The sequence below is a fragment of the Triticum urartu genome, chromosome 3A, assembly GCF_056163025.1.
Source record: "Triticum urartu cultivar PI428250 chromosome 3A, HENAU_Tu73, whole genome shotgun sequence".
Lineage (NCBI taxonomy): Eukaryota > Viridiplantae > Streptophyta > Magnoliopsida > Poales > Poaceae > Triticum > Triticum urartu.
The window spans coordinates 394,876,998-394,899,580 of record NC_141875.1 but is presented as its reverse complement, the minus strand read 5'-3'; positions in this window follow the sequence as shown (position 1 = coordinate 394,899,580).

Below are 22,583 nucleotides of genomic sequence, written 5' to 3'. Positions count from 1 at the left end.
TTATGATATTGTTTCGAATCCTGGATTTTAAATTTCAGAAAATCCAAAAGTGACCAGAAATTCATGAAACTAAGCATAGTCACGTGATATGGCACAAATATTCCTACGTAATTTTTTTCTTCAATTTGAGAAAGGCTGCTTACGTGAAGTTGCACAAATGAAGAGCCAAGGTATTTATTGAAACCATGGGCGTTTACGTGCCGCCACGAGTCCCGCTTCTCATCGGCAGGTGCCGTCCGAGCAAGCGTGTGAGTCGACGGCTCACCGGGAGGCGAGCCCTTTGACCAGGCTCCACCGCCCACCTTTGTCCCAAATGCTCCTACTTTTAATGTCGCCGGCTCCGCAGTTTAAAATCAACCCCGCACTACCTGGTATTGCTATAATCTTCTCTCTTCCTCTCCAATTCTCCTGTCGTCTACCTCCAACCAGCCTGACCTAACCGTACGCCATGCCACAGCATGATGGTCTGCTCTTAGTCTTCCAGTTTCCTGAGGAAGACACCCAGCCGGAGTCTCAAGAACATAAGGCGCTTTGGGACGAGCTTGAAGTGGCCTTGCAGGAAGACGTCGCGCCTGTCCTCGTTCCCGTTCCGGCTCCCATTGCCCTGACTGCGCCAGTGCCCATCCCCGTGGCATTGATGGGCTGGGAGACGCACATTGTCACCAAGCTTGATGCCACGGGGTTCCACGAGGTCCCCGCTGACTTTCACACGCTCGTGCACCTGCCAGCACATGCACATGCACTGATGTGAGCGCCCAAGCCGGTGCTCGTGCACACGAATGTCTCCGCCGTGCCGTTGACCGTGCCTGTCCCCACGAAGGTGCCAGTGCCCCCCTTAGCAGCATGGATGGCCGCTGTGGACCGCTTCCTTGCACCAACGCCAGTCGCCTCCTCCCACCAGTTGACTCGCTCCTGGAGACCGAAGTCCAGAACATTGTGGCCTTCCTTGAAGCTAGGGCCAATGTCCAGGAGTACGCCAACAACAGCGCAAGACGCCGCCGACACCGTTAGTCAGTGGCCCGATGACACAGAGGACAGCAGAGGAGCCGCTTCCCACCGCAAGACGCCCCCGTCGCCGTAATCTAAGTTTTCCATGAAAAACATTCAGATTGCCATGCTTAAAATCCGAATGTTTATCATTTCCGTTTATTTTAGATCGATTGTTGTATGAATGTAAAGTCGGAGTCAGACTGAATGAAATCTATGGTTTGATTGATTGAATGTTCTGCTAGAGCCGTATCAAATTAAATATAAAATGTCATGAAGCCACATGTATTCCTTCTCATCCAACGACCTAGACTTCTTCAATGTCGAGCGCTCAACACATTTAGCGTGCAGTTAATTTCATGCCAAAAATAGTGCTAATCACATAATAACACGCAAATAATATCCTACTTAATATTCGCATGCACTTAATATACTTCCAAATTAACGTGCATTGCACGTACACATTGACTAGTACTACTAGTATGTGAAACTGGTGCCGTAACTTGTGAACGCGTCTAGATATGGTCAATGGCAACATCGCCCGTGAGTTCTTTGTGTTTGCCCGTGCGTCTAAACGCAGAAGGGGAGGAGAGAGAGCACACATGGAACCCACCAGTAAGTGAAGGCGAATAGTACTACGTGCTAACAAGCCGGTCCCACTAATGTACTAAAAATAATATTACATGTTATCCATTAAATAGGATGTGGTAATATAAAAACATTATATGAACAAAGGGGGGGTACAACAAACATTGTTGTTCTACGTATGTTGCTTATTGACGTGCGGCTTGAAGGCCCTGGTCGCATGTTCGATCCTCGTCCTTTATTTTTTAATTTGTATATGCGTCCAAATTTGTTTCATGACAGGTGGGCCCCTCGGTGTGTAGTTTGTAGCACTTTAATTTGTGGGTTGAAATGTGTTCCATTCCAGGTGGACTATCGGTGTGTAGTTTTGTAGCTTATTTGTAATAATTAAAGAGAACAACCGAGTTTTTTGCAATAATACCATGGTGCGACATTGAAGGCGAGAAAGGACGTGCGAGAGAGCGATGACCGAGCCAGAGGGAAATCAATTGGGGGTGCGGGGGTTGCAACGGTGTTCAGAGTAGTTGTGGGTCGAATGCTACGAAAATATAATCTAAACCCACCGGAATAAATGCCTACACAAATTAATCCAAGGTTGGAGTCCCCCTCGCAATGTAAATAGCTCCGGCTTTACGGGGGATGGAGAGGTAGCTTCAATGTGTGGAAGATACGGCGTGAGAAAGCAAGGTCAATCGAGAGACTTATAGACAGAGAGACAAAGTGAGTGTGGTCCGACATTCATTGAAAAGACATATGTGCTCTAGAGAGATATTATCGGATTGAGCTTTTGGGAAGGGTGAGTGCTGTAAGATAGAGCTTGAGAGATGATCCAGCCACATACATGTAATATATTTTGTGCGTTGGAGGAAGCAAGGTCAATCGATTACATGTATAAAGGGAGAGAGATTGAGCAAGTGTGGGTCGCCGTGCGATCGAAAGAGTGAGACGGGTTGGAGAGAGTGACCTAGATAGACAATGTGCATGAGAGAGTATACAATATGAATATGTCGATGTGGGCTCAAACATGGAGATATATCGTTTGTGTCTGAGAAAGAGCGAGGTTAATCGAGACATACAAAGAGAGAGAGGGGGGGGGGAGAGCGAGCGAGATAGGGAGAGAGAGAGAGATTGAGAGAGCATAGCCCGCCATGAGATCGAAAGAGTGGGGGTGACTTGGATGGACTGACCTAGATAGACAATATGCATGAGAGAGTATAGAGTGTGTCGATCGAGGCTCGAACAAGGAGATATATCATTTATGTGTGAAAGAAAACAAGGTTAATCGAGACTGAGATAAAGAGAGCAAGATTGAGCGAGTGTGGCCCGCCGTGTGGAAGAAAGAGTGAGACAGTCTCGAGGTAGTGACCTAGATAGACAACATGCGTGCGTGCGCCCAAGAGGTTGGGGGGCTAGATAGTCAATGCATGTATCTAGCGAGAGAGGGTGGGAGGGAGGGAGAGAGAGAGAGAGAGAGAGAGAGAGAGGGAGGGAGATCTCGGCATGGGTGCAATGGCAGGTGTGTGAGGTAAATACATTTGGTAACAGGGTGGAAAAAAGGGGTTGTGTAGTTGAGAGAGTTAGAGATCGAAACATGGAGAGAAAGAATGAACGTTTGTCGGATACCGATAGCTTCCTAAGGTGGTTAGGAGAGGAAGATTGACCGATACAGGAAGTATGTAGCGTGTGTGCCGAGGCGGGGGGGCTAAAAACAACATTTGAATGTAGATAGTACGAGACTTAATATCGATGTTTCAATTCCTTGTACATTGTAAGATTTGAACTGAGAACCATGCATATGGGTAATTATTTCGAATTCGTGCCATATTAGGTTTGGAAAAGTTGACATTGACTTGATTGTTGTGCTATTTTGTAGGTCATATGTTTGAATCCATCGAAAGTTTTCTCACTACCATGATGTTGATCATATACATATGAATTTGTATTAAAAAATAGCGTGGATACCGTGAAATGTGAAATCCATGTTAGAATTGGAGACTGCTATGTGACACACACTCTAATTCAAATAACTAATTATGCACTCTAATCCATGTTAGTGTGTATACCGTTTTGATTTTTTTTCAAATAACTCCTCATTAATTAATTTATAGTATCTCGTTTCGAATGACTAATTATTTGCAAGGAAAACGCAGGCATGGTAATACATATAGATTCGTTTGCAAATGAAAGAAGATTCGTTTGCATTCTCAAATGTAGGCGCACCAGGCAGACCAGGGTCGTGTCGTGGTGGTCGCATGTGTCGTACGGACTCTTGGCACCTAGCCACCCACCCTCCCTCCCCCTCCCCCCCAAAAAAATAGAACGACAACAAAATAAGTTTGCGCTTCCACGTTTTGGATTGAAATATCTGGCGGCCCCAATTCCAGCCCTGCAAAATCTCCCTTCTCCGACGTCCCCTTCCGTGCCCAGATTGCTCAAATCCCTAATTCGCCGCCAACCCAAGCAAAGTTCGAATCGCTCCTCATCTTATCTCTTTCCCCACCTCTGTGCCGGACGACGACGATGAAGACGACGGTCACGCTTCCCCACCGCACCGGAGCTACCACATTTTTTACATTGCCTGCTCGTGCGTTGGGACGAACATAACTAGCCTGGGCCAACCTAGATGACTCAAACTAGGTGCACACTTTCCAGCCACCCGAGGCGGCCGCCTATACCAGCCCCTACGGTGGCGTCGCCCCTTTTTGCAAGTATGATTGGGGTAGTGAAAAATATTCCAATGGCACTTTTGATTTTACCAACAGAATGGTTGAATTGCTTGTTTCTATGAACTGAGTTCACCAATAATGTGAAGGATGCCAGTCTTTCATCCTATTGTAGATTGCTTTGATCTCGGTATGCCAAATGTAATCGCATGAAATATATAGTAAAAGCCAGTGTGATGTGTGTGGCTACAACTAGTCTGACTACACGTCCTCATATAACATATCAAGGACACACCATCTTACCAGATTAACCATTCGACTTACCAATGCAGTGTGGAAAGAAAGAAGTATTGGGACTACATACCCAAGCAATTGATGCCATGGACTCCTTCGTAGAACCTTGTAAGCGAAAAAGAAGTTACAGTGTGCCTGTACAAAGAGCTAGCGTAAGGTCAGTTACCTGCTTCTCAGAATTTTAGTTAGCCGCTTATTGCAAAATTGTTCAATTATGTTGCTTGGGTTAATTTAGTTTGCTACTGATTACATAATGCCATAGCCTATTAATCCTATTATAGACTGTGCCTATCTATGTGTTTGATACTTACTGTTAAGAATTACCTGTTTGCTTGAACTTAAATAGCTACTTAAGCACGTAGATAGTTGGTCATATGTACTTCTAGGGTGCAGCAGAATTTGCGTGTAATTTACGTTCTGATACCCTATTTGTTTAAATGGTTTGCTGTTATCACTTGTAGCACTAGTAATGTTTGCATGTGCATAGATAGACAACTGTCAGGTTTATATGAGGGACACCGTCTTTTTAACTTATATATGTTTTGGAATCATTTTGCTTACATCAAAGAAATTTAACAGATGTCTGTGTTGCTAGGAAATGGTACCGACTTGTTACTTTAATACGTTGCCAAGAACTTGTTAGTTTTACTAGTTCATGTGAAATTAAATGCGTTGCCAAAACTGGTTAGTTTTACTAGTTTGATGTTAGTTTCTTATGGCTCTTGCAAAACTTTATTTATTGATTACTAACATTCAAGTTTGCAGAATCCAACTGAAACTCCGTTGGCACAACAGGTATGTTTTCAGAAACTTCCTTGTTTACCTGGTTTGCTGTTGTAACTTGTTGTTGTAATCATCTTACCAACTTCAAGTTTTCAGGATCCAATTGGAAGTCCAATTGCACAGCAGGTACATTTTCAAAAATATATTTGTGTAACAGGTTTGCTGATGTAACTTGTTGCTCTAATCAAGTTACTGACTACTCAACTTTTGAGGATCCAAGAGGAACTCCAATGCCACAACAAGTTCCTTTTGCAAAACTTGTTTGTTTAATTGCTTTGTTGCTGCAACCGGTTGCTCTAATCACGTTAGTGGCTACTCAACTTTTCAGGATCCAAGAGAAACTCCAATGCCACAACAGGTACCTTTTGCAAAACTTGTTTGTTTAACTGCTTTGCTGCTGCAACAACCAATTACAATGATGTTAATAACTACTTTTCAGCATCCAATATAAACTCTTTATTTCCTTGTTTGTTTAACTGGTTTGCTGTTATAACTCCCAGTTTAGATGTTTTGCTAACTTCAACTTTTCAGAATCCAGTCGGAACTTTAATGGCAAAACAGGTTAGCCCAAGATCAAAGAGCGAGGTCCCCATGGACGTTGTATCATCCCACAGCACTGGCACTGGCCCAATCGTGCATCATGAATTGCCCACTACTCATGCTCTAGAGGCTAAACTAGTGGTAGAAAGAGATTATTCTTCTGCACTTAGAGATGAAGTTGACATGTTGAGGAAGCAAACACCACAATCACAAGCAGTACTCAAGACAACCATTAAATATTTGGTGGATTTCAAAACAAAGCAAGTTGAGACTGACCGCATTCTTAAGGTCCTGAAGGAAAAAAGGAAATTAAATTCCCACTTGGTAAATCATAGGTGAAATGTTCTTTCCATCGTTGAATAACATTTGTGTTGTTTGTTCATGTAATCGATCAAACCATTTGTTTTAGAGATCATCTAATAATTATTTTTTTGGTTTGTAATTTTATTTGAGCAAAAGTCTGTATTAATTGATAAGACTCGGAGACATTTCATTTTGATTGACGTGCCAGACCTACAAATATGCCAATCGGGCTGAATGTACATTCAGCAATAATAGTAGTATAGATAGACCATAAGTGGCACGCATCGGAAAGGGCCAAGATGTTGTACTAGCTTCGCTAAAAAAAGGATGCTCTTCTAGCAAAAAAAGTATAGCGGCCTGGCTTATGTATGTTAGTTGATATTATTGATCCATATACTCTATAAGTGTTTATATGTTTGTTAGTTTTGTACATTATTGGTTGATTGACTCGGTATGTGAATCTTGATACATCGCTTGTGTACATATCTAAATGGGAGTACACATTATTCTACGTGTGACATTTGAGTTGGACATAAAGTGTTCCAAATATTCGGATTCACCTTAAACTGGATTCTAGCTTCTGACCTCGAGTATCGGCATTTGTAAATCATATTCATATATGACAGTGGAATACATCTTTGTCGTGCTTTTGAAGATATATAAAAACACATAGAATGATTTATAAAGATTCGTATAGGAATACAAAATGGATTTGAATTTAGTTGCCAGGGTAAATGTGGATGCTTATTGTCCCAAACTTCATAAGAAGCGGCGAAATGTACACTCCCACGTCTGTTGCCCGAAGCCAAGTGTTTGGGAGATGGAAATTATTGTCTACCCCTTATATAGACAATCCATCAGACCGATTTCTACTGCTCTCAATAAGGGTAGGTTAGTAACTTCAATTAGACGTGACACGACTACCTCTGAGCCCATTCTGACACGGTGGGCGCCAAACATGGGCGGCAAAACACATTTGATTCAAGCTCGTCCGAAAGACCTCTGTTTCTCCCTCCATTTCCCATTCATACACGGTGGGTGGCAAAATAAACTCGACTCGGCCGAAATCGATGTAGGCAAATATTTTCAATAGGGGCATGTTTGTAACTTCACTCAGACATGACACAACCACCCTACCTGTCATCCCCGTTCATACATCATGGGCGCCAACCATGGGCACCAAAACACCCTCTCCTTGCCGAAATTGCTCTGGGAAAATATTTGCGAGATGCGAGATTACCGTCCTATCCCCAACCGATGAGACGTCCAAATTTTAAACGGGGGCTAAGTTCATAACATTCCCATATTTTAGACAGATGCATCCCAAAAACAAGGTTCCTCGTACCTGTCCCTCCATTTTCCCATTCATACACCGTTCGCACTAGAATACCATTCCCACACCAGCCTCCTCCGTCCGCCACCCCATCCATCGCCGCCGTCCTCCATCCCATCCATCGCCGTCGTCCTCCACCCCATCCATCGCCACCGTCCTCCACCATGCCGGGGCTCCTACCAAGACCGCGTCGTCCACTGCTAGAGATGGACGTTTCTCATCCACGGCGACGGACCAAGAGCCTTGCATCGCGTCCTCTCGCTTCATCGATGTCGTCGTCCTCTTTGTCAGGGCCGCTCACATGACCTTCTCTTCCACCGCAACGGGACTTATCCCCCGATGCACCCGCCTATCATCGCAGATCTGCTTCAACGCCATCGACAACCATTGCACTCCCGATGCCTACACAGTGCCGCAAGAGAGGTGGTACTTCATATCTCCACAACTTTGTGATCTCAACCAGAAAATAGATCGTAACTTGGTTATTGTGCTTTTTTCAACTCTTAGAATTTAGTTCTTAGTCCGAAGCAAACAATGGATGCTAAATAGCATTTCCCCGGTTTGCAGCATGAAATCTGCCATGGCACGGTCATAATAGGGTTTAATTGATCATGCTTAGGGTTTAATTGATCATGTTGGTTCCGTGGTAGTTTCTTTAATATAAATCGGAGGGCAAACCCTCTTTTGCTCAAAAAAAATGCTTAGGGTTTCCCCCTTTTATGATCACTATACGTGTCATAATAGCACTGCTCCACCCATCAAGCTAAACAAGCTTAGTTGTTCAAATACAAATCTGATATTATTAAAACAGAGTCGTTTAATTGGTTAGCTAAATGTTCCTAATTTAGTTTCGGAAATGCATGTTCATCGCTTGGGTGTGTATCTCTACAGGGTGCCCACGGTGGGCCGCGGCCCACCCTGGGATTTTGGGTCGGCCCAGGCCCTAATTCCCCTTTGTTCTGTTGCGTGCTTCCGATCTCTACTCGCCCCCAGCCGCCTGCCTCACCGGCGACTTGCCGTCCCCGGACGGCATGACTCTAGGAGGAGACGCCGGACTAATAGGAGGTCAGGAGCCGCTTGCCCAACAGCGTCACCGCTGCCCAGGCGCGCCGGCGTGCCTACCTTCCCAGTCCGTTCAGGGCTCAGGCGTGCAGCACCCACTAAGCCAACCCGATTTATCCTGAGATACATCCTCAACACTCAGCAGCCACTCCTCATCACCCATTTTCTAATTGATTCATTACTCATTAGGCAGGACTGTCATTAGGGTTTGTTGTGTGCTGAGTGCTACCTAAACTTAATGGTTCAGATGTATTTCAGTAATCTTTAGTACCTATAAAGTTCACATGGTTTCAAAATTCCAGCCCTAGGAACAGACACTAGTCATTTTGAATTGTTGGTCGTAGTGACATTGACCTAGATTACTACTGTAGGCCAGGTTTGTTGACAATTTTACTTGTCTTTCTTACTCATTCGATATGATATCCAATTATTCACGTCGATTAGTTGCAAACAATAAGTGCTAGACAAACTTCTTGATTCAGATTTTGGACGGTCTCTTACTGCAGTTACAATTCTGCATACCTGTCCTAGTAAGCTCACAAGTAAATGATTGATTCACTACATCTATGCTTGCCTTGTCATATTTGTTGTCAATATTCTTTTAGGGTGGACCACCCTGTTTCAAAATACTGGAACCGTAGACATGAGTGAATAGTATTTCTCTGTGTGATCTCTTCCATCATGTGTGGGCAACGAGCACTGCATTGTATAGAAAGAAAGTGTCATTTCCAGCTTTTACATAGACTGCGATCTTTTACATGGAATACAATCTGCCTATTTGCTTTGTGTAGCACTACCAGCACTCCACCCTTGAAGCTAAACATTATGCCACTGATAATTCCATAGTTTATTTGTTCAAATACGAATTTGATATCATTCTAATGTTCCTACTTCAGTTTTGAAATGGCTGTCTGCCTGTTATAGAGACAGAAGAGGTTTGTATTTCTATGTGTGGTCTGGTCAGCACGGTTGGGGGTGAACTTTGCATATGCAGGGGTTTATAGGGAGACACTCTTCGAGTTGAATCTGCAATTCATTCCATAGACAATATGACTACTTTTTATGTTTGCGTGAATCTCAGATTCTGAACAACTTCATAATGATTATGAGCTTGCGCGCATGAAAAGAATAAAGCAGAACAATGCCATGGCTGTCAAACTTGGCATTAAGGGACTGAAATCAAGTCTGGATGCAATGCAATCCTAATGCTCTCCACCTACAGATTCATGCTCAGAATATGATCCTAACAGTGATTCTGAGCTAGAGGGAGACCTAAGTCAATGTAGCTCCCTAGTGGAGGAGTCAGAGGCAGATGCCCTATCTTATTCACCCATCAAGGTGCTTGATCTAACTTTCCAAGGTTATATTGGTCGCACATATCTTGCAACTGATGCTTTGCATTGTTTCTACTTTGTCGCACTGCCATTAGCTTAGTTTACACATCGTGCATGTGAATACGCCCTGCCTATCCATTTTCAGTACATATTCCATCTGTCATCATACCATATTTATCCATTCAAATGTTGTTCTTGTGTATCAAACGTTCAAAAGGAAGAGGGCGATTGCTAATCACGGAGGAGCATGAGCAAAGTATTTGGAAAAGGTAGTGACACCTGATAAATCAAATTGCCCATTAGGTGTAGTTGCAATATCACCTAACCCACAAAACACCCCAACTCTAGCAGACTCTAGCCCTACTACACTGGTCATTTTGATGCCCCAACTCAGCAGACCCCAACTGCAGCAAACAGTATGATGATGCCAGTTGACATAGCACCAGCTCTACGACGCAAAACCCCCATTCTAGCAAAGAGTACACCAAATCCAGTTGCCAAATCCCTTTTCGAACCAGAGAGAGCCCCAATTGCAGAAAATAGGACCCCTGTTCCATTTGTTCCTAGTTTAGAAGATGAAGCTTATATTGTTGTGAGGAACTTTGTGCGCATCTTTCCTTCATGGAAAGATTATACCGCAGACACAAAACAATTTCCAGTCTTCGTCTGCAACTTATGCGTAAGTAATGTACTAATGTTATTCATGGTAATTATTGCATATGTTTCTACTGACAGAAGACACAAGATTTCATTCTTTTAAATAGGCGAGGACCAAACTGGATTGTCAAGACGAGCAAGGGTTGGTTGCACTTTTCAAGCACTCGTTGATGAAGTATCGTTCCTACCTGAGGCAAGTGCACGTCGATGGCAAGCATCTAAACAAAATTTCTGTAAAGTCTCCGGTGCTACATTTATCAGATAGTGACTAGAATAATCTTGTTACACATTGGTCTTATCTGCAGCATAAGGTACTGTCTATGATGTCACATCACAATTCGAACTACATTTCTGCATTTGCCTTAACATCTCACTTGTACGAATGTTAGCAGAAGAACATTCATTCTCAAGGGACCACAGAATCTCGCAACTATACTGCACACTTCATTGCTCTTATGAGTACCTCTTGCCCTGTATGACCATACTTACTTTCATATCTGTTTGATTATGTAGCATCACTGCACATGTTAGCCTCGTTATCGTCCATTTGGTGGACATTATAAGATCTGTATGGAATCTTACATAAATTTAGAATCAACCCAATGCTTTTGAAGAGGTTTACCTCTGCAGTCCTCTTGTAAGGACTGAATGTCGTCTATCACTGTACTTACATTAATAGCTACTCCCTCCGTCCCATAATATAAGAATGTTTTGTACAGTACACCAGTGTTCAAAACACTCTTGTATTATGGGAAGATGGATTGGTTCATTGTGTAGCATTCAGCATCTTATCTCCCTCGCCCACCATTTACTAAAAAATATCAGATCTATATTTAATCTTACCAAAAAAGTTGAATACACAGACAATGCCAGTGCAGAAGTCTAGCCCATTGCTCTTGTCAGTACATTTTGTCCTGTAACGCTTGTATTTCCAGGGATTGGTAGTTGATTATGTAGCACCAATCTGCATCTTATCTTCATTATCCTCTATCCCTTCCAGTATTATCATATCTATAATTACTCTCTACAAAATGTAGAGTACAAGCAATGCTTATGAAGAAGATTCGGTGCTGAAATTCTTGAGTTATCCTTCCCTTGACATGGAGAAGGGCATTATAAAGCCAGTGTTAACTGTTAATGTAAGTCAGTCCTTCTAAAGCCTTTATCCTCAACTGCTCTTTAATTTGCTCATACTCCCTATCGTTTACTGCTGTTTAGTTTGATGTTTCTATCAAAATGCATGTTCGCAACAACCATAAGTTCCAAGTTTTACTTGTAAAACCAAATTCCTTATTCATACCATGCACATTACTCAATACTCCCTATATGTATGCTTGTTTTTGTGGATATATAATCCAGTGTGTGGTGAAGCAGCCTAAGTTTGCACCTTGTCATCTCTTGTTTTGTCTTGCTGATGTGGCTGATTATAACACCCCGGATGTAATTTACCTTATATGTATTCCAACTCTTGCCGTTTCCGGCGCTAAGTTATTTTATTTCCTCGGGTTCGGGTTTTTGTCTCCGTGTGTTGTTGTTGTTGTCATGCATCTCATATCAAATCATCATGTGCATTGCATTTGCATACGTGTTCGTCTCATGCATCTGAGCATTTTCCCCGTTGTCCGTTTTGCATTCCGGCGCTCCTATCTCCTCCGGTGGTCCTTTCTACCTTCTTTTCGTGTGTGGGGGTTAAACATTTCCGGTTTGGACCGAGACTTGCCAAGCGGCCTTGGTTTACTACCGGTAGACCGCCTGTCAAGTTTCGTACCATTTGGACTTCGTTTGATGCTCCAACGGTTAACCGAGGGACCGAGAAGGCCTCGTGTGTGTTGCAGCCCAACACCCCTCCAATTTGGCCCAAAACCCACCTAAACCCTCTCCATCATCTAGAGCGTTCGATCACGATCGCGTGGCCGAAAACCGCACCTCATTTTGACTCTCCTAGCTCCTCCTATGCCTATATAAAGAACCCCCTCCGAAAATCCCGGGTCTCCTCTCCCCCCTAACCCTAATTCTGCTCGCGCCGCGCCGGACACGTCTGATTCTGGCCGGACACATCGTCGCCGCCCTCTCCCATCGCGCCACGTGGCAGGAGCCGCCGCCCCCGCGCCACCGGCCCGGCGAGTCCGCGGGAGGCCCTCCCGGCCCGGCTCCCGCGCGTCGCCGCCCGCGCGCGCCTCCTCCTTCCTCGCTCGAGCCGGCCGCCGCTCTCCGCCATCAGCTCCGGCGCCGGCGAGCCCCCGGCCGACGCGCCCCACCGCCGCCGCTTGCCGGCACGCCGCGCCGCCCCACCGCCACGCCGCTCCCCACCGTCGTCGGCCACTCCTCCGGCCAGATCCGGGCAGGAGCCGGCCGGATCCGGCGCCCCGGCCTCCTTCCCCGACGAACTCCGGCGGCCCCGTCGACATTTCTGGCGACCTCGGTGTCCGTGCTACAGTGTTCTCAGATCTAGTTCCGGTTGACTTTTTATCCCCTGAAACCCTAGATTTTTTGTGTTTTTCATCATGCTATAACTCCGCATCCGTAGCTCTGTTTTGGGCGTGTAGCATATCAAAATGTTCGCCTCAGAGAGTACATCATTTCACCTCATTGCATCATTTTCATTTGAACTCATCTTGATGCCCGAAATGCTGTTGGAAGAGAGCTATTTGAGTTAATTGTCAGATCTGCCACACCAAATAGCTATTTGTCATTTTTGCCGTGATTAATGTGTGCATGATATGCTCCTGAGCTCTACATGTGTTTTGTTATATGCCATGCCATATTTACAGAGGTGCTATCCATGTATTTTTTTGATATGTGTGGTGACTAGCACAAGCTTGCAAAGTAGTGCATTCGTTAATGCTGATTTCAGGGACTTAGAATTTCTCTAAGTCCTTGATCTGTTTTTATCAATATGCCATATGTTCATGTTGTTTCCTAGTGATCCGTGCCTCTTTTGAGGATGATCAGTAAGGATGATTTGTTGATATTGTGGTGCTCTATCCATCCATGTCCTTTTTTGCAATTATGGAGCAACCTAGCTTGAGTCAATCGAGCTCTACTTTTTCTATTTCGTAATGCCTGGCAGATTGTCTACGTTATTGTTCTTGCCTGGCAGATTCTAGCTTGATTCAATGCGATTTTGCCGAGGATGTTGTTGTTGACCCGTGCATGCTACGTTATTGTTCTTGCCATGTCTATCTTATATGATATGTATTCTTGATGGGTGTATGCTTAGTTTGTCATGCCTTGCTCTGTAGTGAGTGCATCGAGCTCGTGAACATGCCTACTCGTTAATAGATTTGCATGCTCCAGTTTTTCTCTTAAGTCTGAGATATGATTATGTTTTTGCCATGTTCACATGCTTGCAATTGTATTTTCTGATCCCTTTTAGCTCAAGGTCACTAAGGGACTTTTGTTAAGCTCTTTGAGTAGCTCCATTCCGTGCCTTGCTTTGCGATGTTAAGTTCCTGTAGCATCTAGTTTTCATGCTCCAAAGTGTGCTACCTGATCTGAAATTCTAGACTTGTGTTAATTTCACGAAGTCTGAAACATGTTTACCATTTGCACTTTTGCCATGCTTGTTTGAACCTATTAATGGATGAATTGGCCGTAGCTCAGTGTTCATCTTTTGTCAAGCATTATGAGTGGATCCCTGCCACGTATTTTGTTGCCATGTTTGAGTGCTGTAGCATAATTATGTTGATGCATTTAGTTGGCTACTTGTTGTTTATCGCAAACCGGTGCCATATTTGTTTTGCTTGCCATTTCCAAATCGTGCATCCGATTCCGGTGATCTTTATATCGATTTCAACCGAAATCACCTCACCTTTCCAGTGGCACTCTTGGATTTCCAAGTTGAGGCCAGGTTCAATCATTCCTTGTCAAATCTTGCATGTGCATCACATATCGCATCCCGCATAGCATACCATGTTTGCCTCATGTTGTTCAAGAATTTGCACGTGGTTGATTGTGTTCCTTTAGCTTGTTTGTATTGTTTGGGTAGAGCCAGGAGACGAGTTCGCTAATCAGGACCCCGTTGAGTTTGCTTACGAGGATCAAGTCAACTCTGACAACTTTGCAGGCAAGATGATCATACCCTCAAAATCACTTCTATCTTTGCTTGCTAGATGCTCGCTCTTTGCTATGCCTATGCTACGATGCCTACCACTTGCTTATCATGCCTCCCAAATTGCCATGTCAAACCTCTAACCCACCATGTCCTAGCAAACCGTTTATTGGCTATGTTACCGCTTTGCTCATCCCCTCTTATAGCGTTGCTAGTTCCAGGTGAAGATTGGAGACCGTTCCTTGTTGGAACATTGTTTTTTGTTGGCATATCATTATATTATCTTGTTATCTTAATGCATCTATATATACTTGGTAAAGGGTGGAAGGCTCGGCCTTTTGCCTAGTGTTTTGTTCCACTCTTGCCACCCTAGTTTTTGTCATATCGGTTTTATGTTCCCGGATTTTGCGTTCCTTACGCGGTTGGGTGATAATGGGAATCCCTTGACAGTTCGCCTTGAATAAAACTCCTCCAACAATGCCCAACCTTGGTTTTACCATTTGCCACCTAGCCTCTTTTTCCCTTGGGTTTCCGGAGCCCAAGGGTCATCTTTATTTAAACCCCCCCGGGCCAGTGCTCCTCTGAGTGTTGGTCCAAACAGAGCCACTTGCAGCGCCACCTCGGGGAAACTTGAGGGTTGGTTTTAGTTGTACGTAGTGTTCATCTGAGTGTGCCCTGAGAACGAGATATGTGCAGCTCCTATCGGGATTTGTTGGCACATTCGGGCGGTGTTGCTGGACTTGTTTTATCTTTGTTGAGGTTGTCTTGTAGAACCGGGATGCCGAGTCTGATCGGAATGTCTCAGGAGAAGGTTTATCCTTTGTTGACCGTGAGAGCTTGTGATGGGCTAAGTTGGGACTCCCCTGCAGGGATTTGAACTTTCGAAAACCGTGCCCGTGGTTATGGGCAGATGGGAATTTGTTAATGTCCGGTTGTAGATAACTTGAACCTTAGCTTAATTAAAATGAATCAACTGCATGTGTCACCGTGATGGTCTCTTCTCGGTGTAGTCCGGGAAGTGAACACGGTGTTGGAGTAATGATTGCCGTAGGTTGTTCTATAGTTATTCGTTCGTGCTTTGCCTTCTCTTCTCGCTCTCTTTTGCGAACAGGTTAGCCACCATATATGCTAGTCGCTTGCTGCAGCTCCACATATTACCTTGCCTTACCTATAAGCTTAAATAGTCTTGATCGTGAGGGTGCGAGAATGCTGAGTCCCCGTGACTCACAGATTACTTCCAAACCAGATGCAGGGCCCGATGACTCCGTTCCAGATGATGCACTTGAGCTCAAGTGGGAGTTCGACGAAGACTCACGCTGTTACTATGTGTCTTTCCCTGATGATCAGTTGTGGTGCCCAGTTGGGGCGATCGGGCCCGTGTCGCATGTTGGGGTCGATCTTTTATTTTGGTACGTAGTCGGACCATGAGTGTATTGGATGATTGTAATGTTATTTATGTATTTTGTGTGACGTGGCGAGTGTAAGCCAACTATGTACCTTTTCCCTTATTATCTATTTACATGGGTTGTTGTGAAGATTACCTTTTTTGCGACATTGCTTTCAATGCGGTTATGCCTCTAAGTCATGCTTCGACACGTAGGAGATATAGCCGCATTGAGGGCGTTACAAGTTGGTAATCAGAGCCTTCCCCGACCTTAGGAGCCCCCACTGCTTGATCGAATTAGCTGACGAGTTGAGTCTAGAAAAATGTTTTGAGTCATTTAGGAATTATATATCGGAGAGTTTATGAATTCTTTTTACTCCCCAGTCCCTTCATCGCTCTGGTAAGGCATCTTGATGTAGAGTTTTGTCTCTTCTCTTCTCAAATTTCACTAAAAAAAATTTAGGATCACGCGGGTATCTTGGAATCGTTCTGATCGATTTGTGACGAGAACATTGTTATTGGTGCCTCATGTCATTTAGGGGTTGCGGCAGTGTCCCGGGGAGTTGAGCTCCGAGGTGTTGTCGCCACAATTTTATCGTTGCAGTTCTGGAATACCTGAGTTTAGTTTGCCGACATCGAAAATCTCTTTTATGCAGTTGTTGGTGAGATAACCTCGACGCCACCCAGTACTGGGGCGGGAGTTCGGGAGTATTCCCATAACTTGTATAATAGATGCTTTTTGAAGGTTGAGGTAGACGATTTCCGAAGTTTTTCTCGGTTATGTGTTGAAGGATGGATACAACTGGATGTAGGATTTGCTAGATTTGGGATGGCTCCTCCAACGCGCATGGCTCCGAATCCTGATCCGCCACCACCACCTCCACCTCCGGAGGCATGGCAAGCTGTGATGGCCGCTACCAATGCAAACACGCAGTTTATCATGCAAATTCTTCAAGAGCGCAACCAAGCAAACCAAGGCAACCAAGGCAACCAGGGCAACAATCAGAATCACTTTGCTGCACTCAACCAGTTTCTTGCTAACCAGCCAAAGACCTTCAGCAATTGCGTTGAGGCAACTGACGCTGACGAGTGGCTTGTAGACCTATGCAAGCATTTCGAGTGCAGCAACGTCAGGCCTGAGGACTTTGTCAAGTTCGCTTACTTCCAACTCAAAGACCAAGCTGCAGAATGGTTTCAGCAGTACAAAGATTCCAGAGGAGGCCGTGTGATTACCTGGGATGAATTTCGTCAAGACTTCAAAGCTCATCATATTCCTCAGAGAGTGGTTGAAAGCAAGCGTGAGGAATTCCGCAACCTGAAGCAAGGCTCTATGTCTGTCTATGACTACAACAAGATGTTTCAGAAGCTCGCCCGCTTTGCTAAGCAGGACGTCCCTAGTGAGAAGAGCATGATATACCAGTTCAGGGGTGGTCTCAGAGAAGAAATTCAGCTAGCTCTTGTTCTCTTTGAGCCCCTGAGGTACGATGAGTTTTACAACATGGTATTGAAGCAAGAGGCTGCTCAACTGAAGTGCAATGCTTCCAAGAAGCGAGTCAGAGATGCTACTCCTTCTTCCTCAACTCAAGTGGCTAAGCAGCAGAAGTATTGGCTTCCTCCTCCTCCGTTCCGTCAGCCTTATCAACAGAAGAGCAAAGGTGGCAGTGGATCTTCCCACCCACCCAACCCTGGCTTTTAGAACAAGACTTTGTCTCAAGCTCCAAGATCGAGTGCTCCGTATCACCGTCCTCTTTCAGAGGTCACGTGCAACAAGTGCCAACAGAAGGGTCACTATGCCAACAAATTCTTCAATCAGAGGCGCCTCCCTCCTCCTCCTCCTGTGAGATCGGCAAGTACAGCTGTTTTCAAGCATAACCCCAAGCACGCCAAGGTCAACTTGCTAAATGCAGCTCAGGCAGAGGACTCGCCAGATGTCATCATGGGTAACCTTCCTGTTAACGATGTTCCTACAAAAGTTCTTTTTGACACTGGTGCATCGCTTTCTTTTATTTCAACACCATTTGTTGCCAAGCATGATTTTGTGACCGAAAGGATTCCTTTCCCGTTGAATATTGTGTCTCCGGGCAAGCAAATGACTTCTAACAATTGCGTTCTGGATGTCTCTATCACATTGGGCGACTACAAGTTTCTTTCTTCTCCGGTGGTTCTTGGTAACTCGGATATTGATCTTATTCTTGGAATGGATTGGCTTTCTAAGCACAAGGCGCATCTTGATTGTGCAGCCAGGCAGATTCAATTAACTCATTCATCTGAGGATGTAATTGTCCTTGCCGCTCGTGATGATACAATCCGTCTGTTTTCTCTCAATGAGAAGGGTGAACTGGATGCCATCTCGCAAATTCCAGTCGTTTGCGAATATCAAGACGTCTTTCCAGAAGAGCTTCCAGGAATGCCTCTGCACCGGCCAGTTGAATTCGTCATCGATCTTGAGCCTGACACGGAACCGGTTTGCAAGCGTCCTTACAAGCTCGGACCTGAAGAGTTGAAGGAGCTGAAGAAGCAACTCGATATTCAAGAGCGAATGGGTCTTATCCGACCTAGTTCTTCTCTATGGGGTTGTGGAGTACTTTTTGTGAAGAAGAAGGATGGAACAGACTGACTTTGTGTTGACTACCGTCCATTGAACAAGAAGGCTATCAAGAACAAGTAGCCAGTTCCCAACATCAACGAGCTGTTTGAAACTCAAAGGTGCCCAAGTATTCTCCAAGCTTGATCTCCGTATGGGTTATCACCAGATTCGAATCCGTGAGCAAGATATTCCCAAGACGGCTTTCAGAACAAGCTATGGTTCATATGAATACACTGTCATGTCTTTTGGCCTCGTCAACGCTCCTCCGACTTTCTCTCGCATGATGAACTTCATCTTCAACGCCTACACAAATGACTTCGTTTTGGTCTATCTCGACGACATTCTGGTCTTTTCGAAGAACAAGGAAGATCGGTGCTCCATAAGCTCAGGGAACATCAGTTCTACGCCAAGTTCTCAAAGTGCGAGTTTTGGCTCGATGAGGTTCTTTATCTTGGGCATATCATCTCTGCCAAGGGCATTGCGGTGAATCCTAAGAAGGTGTCTGCAATTGTGAATTGGGAACCACCTCAGAACGTGAAGCAACTCCGCAGCTTCCTCTGTCTCGCAAGCTACTGTCAAAGGTTCGTTGAGAACTTTTCAAAGATCGCGAAGCCTCTTTCAAATCTTCTCCAGAAGCACGTCAAGTACGTTTGGTCTCCAGAATGTGACATCGCTTTCAACACTTTGAAAGAGAAATTGGTCACTGCTCCAGTTCTGACTCCTCCTGATGAATCCAAACCGTTCGAGGTCTTCTGCGATGCCTCTCTTCATGGTCTTGGTGCAGTTTTGATGCAAGAGAAGAAAGTTGTGGCTTATACCTCTCGCCAGTTGAAGCCCAACGAGAAGAACTACCCCACTCATGACCTCGAGTTGGCGGCAGTTGTGCAAGCTCTTTTGACTTGGAGACATCTCTTATTGGGGAGAAAAGTGGACATCTTCACTGACCACAAGAGTCTCAAGTACATCTTCACTCAGCCTAATCTCAACCTCAGGGAGACTCGTTGGGTCGAAATGATTCAAGAGTATAATCCGAGTATCGAGTATACTCCAGGCTAGGCCAATGTGGTTGCTGACGCTTTGAGCAGGAAGGCCTACTGCAACATTCTGATTCTCAAGCCTTACCAACCCGAGCTTTGTGAAGCTTTCCGCAAACTCAATCTACAAGTTGTTCCTCAAGGTTTCCTCGCCAACCTTCAAGTCTCTCCTACTTTGGAAGATCAGATTCGCGAGGCTCAACTTCTTGATGCTATGGTGAAGAAGGTGAAGATTGGGATTGCCAAGAGTCAACCCAAGTACAAGTGCTACCGCCTTGATGACAAGGATACTCTCTTCTTCGAGGATCGTATTGTTGTGCCCAAAGGTGACCTCCGTAAAGTTATCATGAATGAGGCTCACAATTCACTCCTCTCCATCCACCCTGGGAGTACGAAGATGTATCAGGACCTCAAGCAGGCTTATTGGTGGACTCGAATGAAGCGTGAGATTGCGCAGTTCGTGAATGAGTGTGATGTCTGCAGAAGAGTGAAGGCAGAACACCAATGGCCAGCTGGTCTCCTCCAACCTCTTGCCATTCTAGAATGGAAGTTTGACCACATTGAGATGGACTTCATGACTGGGTTTCCAAAGTCCAATCGTGGCAATGATGCTATATTCGTTGTCATCGACAAACTCACTAAAGTGGCTCACTTTCTGCCTATCAAAGAGTCAATCACTGCAGCTCAATTGGCGGAGCTTAATACCTCTCGAATTGTCTCGCTACACGGTATTCCACAGGTGATCTCTTCAGACCGTGGCAGCATCTTTACCTCCAAGTTTTGGGATTCTTTTCAGAAGGCCATGGGCACCAACATCCGCTTCAGCACAGCTTTCCATCCTCAAACTAGCGGTCAAGTCGAGCGTGTCAATCAGATTCTTGAAGATATGCTCAGGGCTTGTGTGATCTCCTTCGGTATGAAGTGGGAAGAGTGTCTTCCATACGCCGAATTCTCCTACAACAACAGTTTTCAAGAAAGTTCGGGCAAGGCCCCATTCGAAATCCTGTATGGCAGGAAGTGCCGTACTCCTCTTAACTAGTCAGAAACCGGTGAACGTCAACTTCTGGGAAATAACTTGATCACAGAGGCAGAGGAAATGTGCAAAGTCATTCGTGATAACCTCAAAGCAGCGCAATCGCGCCAGAAGAACTACTATGATAGTAAGCACCATGATTTGGCTTTCGAGATCGGAGACCATGTTTACCTCCGCGTCTCTCCAATGAAAGGTACTCGTCGCTTCGGTATCAAAGGGAAGCTTGCCCCTAGATACGTGGGTCCTTTCAAGATCGTCAACAAGAGAGGCGACCTCGCCTATCAACTCGAGCTTCCTTCAAACTTTGCAAATGTGCACGACGTGTTCCATGTCTCTTAGCTCCGCAAGTGCTTCAAGACTCCTGACCGCACCGTCAACTTTGAAGACATTGATCTCCAAGAAGATCTTTCTTATCGTGAGCACCCCGTTGCTATTCTTGAAGAGACTGAACGCAAGACTCGCAATAAGTCAATCAAATTCCTCAAAGTCAAGTGGTCACACCATTCCGACCGTGAAGCCACCTGGGAACGCGAGGATCACCTCCGTTCTGAGTACCCGGCGTTCTTCCAGTCCTAGATCTCGGGACAAGATCCTTTCGTAGTGGTGGAGTGTTGTAACAACCCGGATGTAATTTACCTTATATGTATTCCAACTCTTGCCGTTTCCGGCGCTAAGTTATTTTATTTCCTCAGGTTTGGGTTTTTGTCTCTGTGTGTTGTTGTCGTTGTCATGCATCTCATATCATGTCATCATGTGCATTGCATTTGCATACGTGTTCGTCTCATGCATCCGAGCATTTTCCCCATTGTCCGTTTTGCATTCCGGCGCTCCTATCTCCTCCGGTGGTCCTTTCTACCTTCTTTTCGTGTGTGGGGGTTAAACATTTCCGTATTGGACCAAGACTTGCCAAGCGGCCTTGGTTTACTACCGGTAGACCGCCTGTCAAGTTTCGTACCATTTGGACTTCGTTTGATGCTCCAACGCTTAACCGAGGGACCGAGAAGGCCTCGTGTGTGTTGCAGCCCAACACCCCTCCAATTTGGCCCAAAACCCACCTAAACCCTCTCCATCATCTAGAGCATTCGATCACGATCGCGTGGCCGAAAACCGCACCTCATTTGGCTATATAAAGAACCCCCTCCGAAAATCCCGGGTCTCCTAGCTCCTCCTATGCCTATATAAAGAACCCCCTCCGAAAATCCCGGGTCTCCTCTCCCCCATAACCCTAAATCTGCTCGCGCCGCGCCGGACATGTCCGATTCCGGTCGGACACATCGCCGCCGCCCTCTCCCGTCGCGCCACGTGGCAGGCGCCGCCGCCCCCGCGCCACCGGCCCGGCGAGCCCGCGGGAGGCCCTCCCAGCCCGACTCCCGCGCGCCGCCACCCGCGCGCGCCTCCTCCTTCCTCGCCCGAGCCGGCCGCTGCTCTCCGCCATCAGCTCCGGCGCCGGCGAGCCCCCGGCCGGCACCCCGCCGCCGCCGCTTGCCGCCACGCCGCGCCGCCCCGCCGCCACGCCGCTCCCCGCCGTCACCGGTGACTCCTCCGGCCAGATCCGGGAAGGAGCCGTCCGGATCCGGCGCCCCGGCCTCCTTCCCCGACGAACTCTGGCGGCCCCGTCGACATTTCCGGCGACCTCGGCGTCCTTGCGCTACAGTGTTCTCAGATCTAGATCCCGTTGACTTTTTATCCCCCAAAACCCTGGATTTTTTCCGTATTTCATCACGCTATAACTCCGCATCCGTAGCACCATTTTGGGCGTGTAGCACATCAAAATGTTCGTCTCAGAGTGTACATCATTTCATCTCATTGCATCATTTTCATTTGAGCTCATCTTGATGCCTGAAATGCTGTTGGAAGAGAGCTATTTGAGTTAATTGTCAGATCTGTTGCACCAAATAGCTATTTGTCATTTTTGCCATGATTAATGTGTGCACGATATGCTCCTGAGCTCTA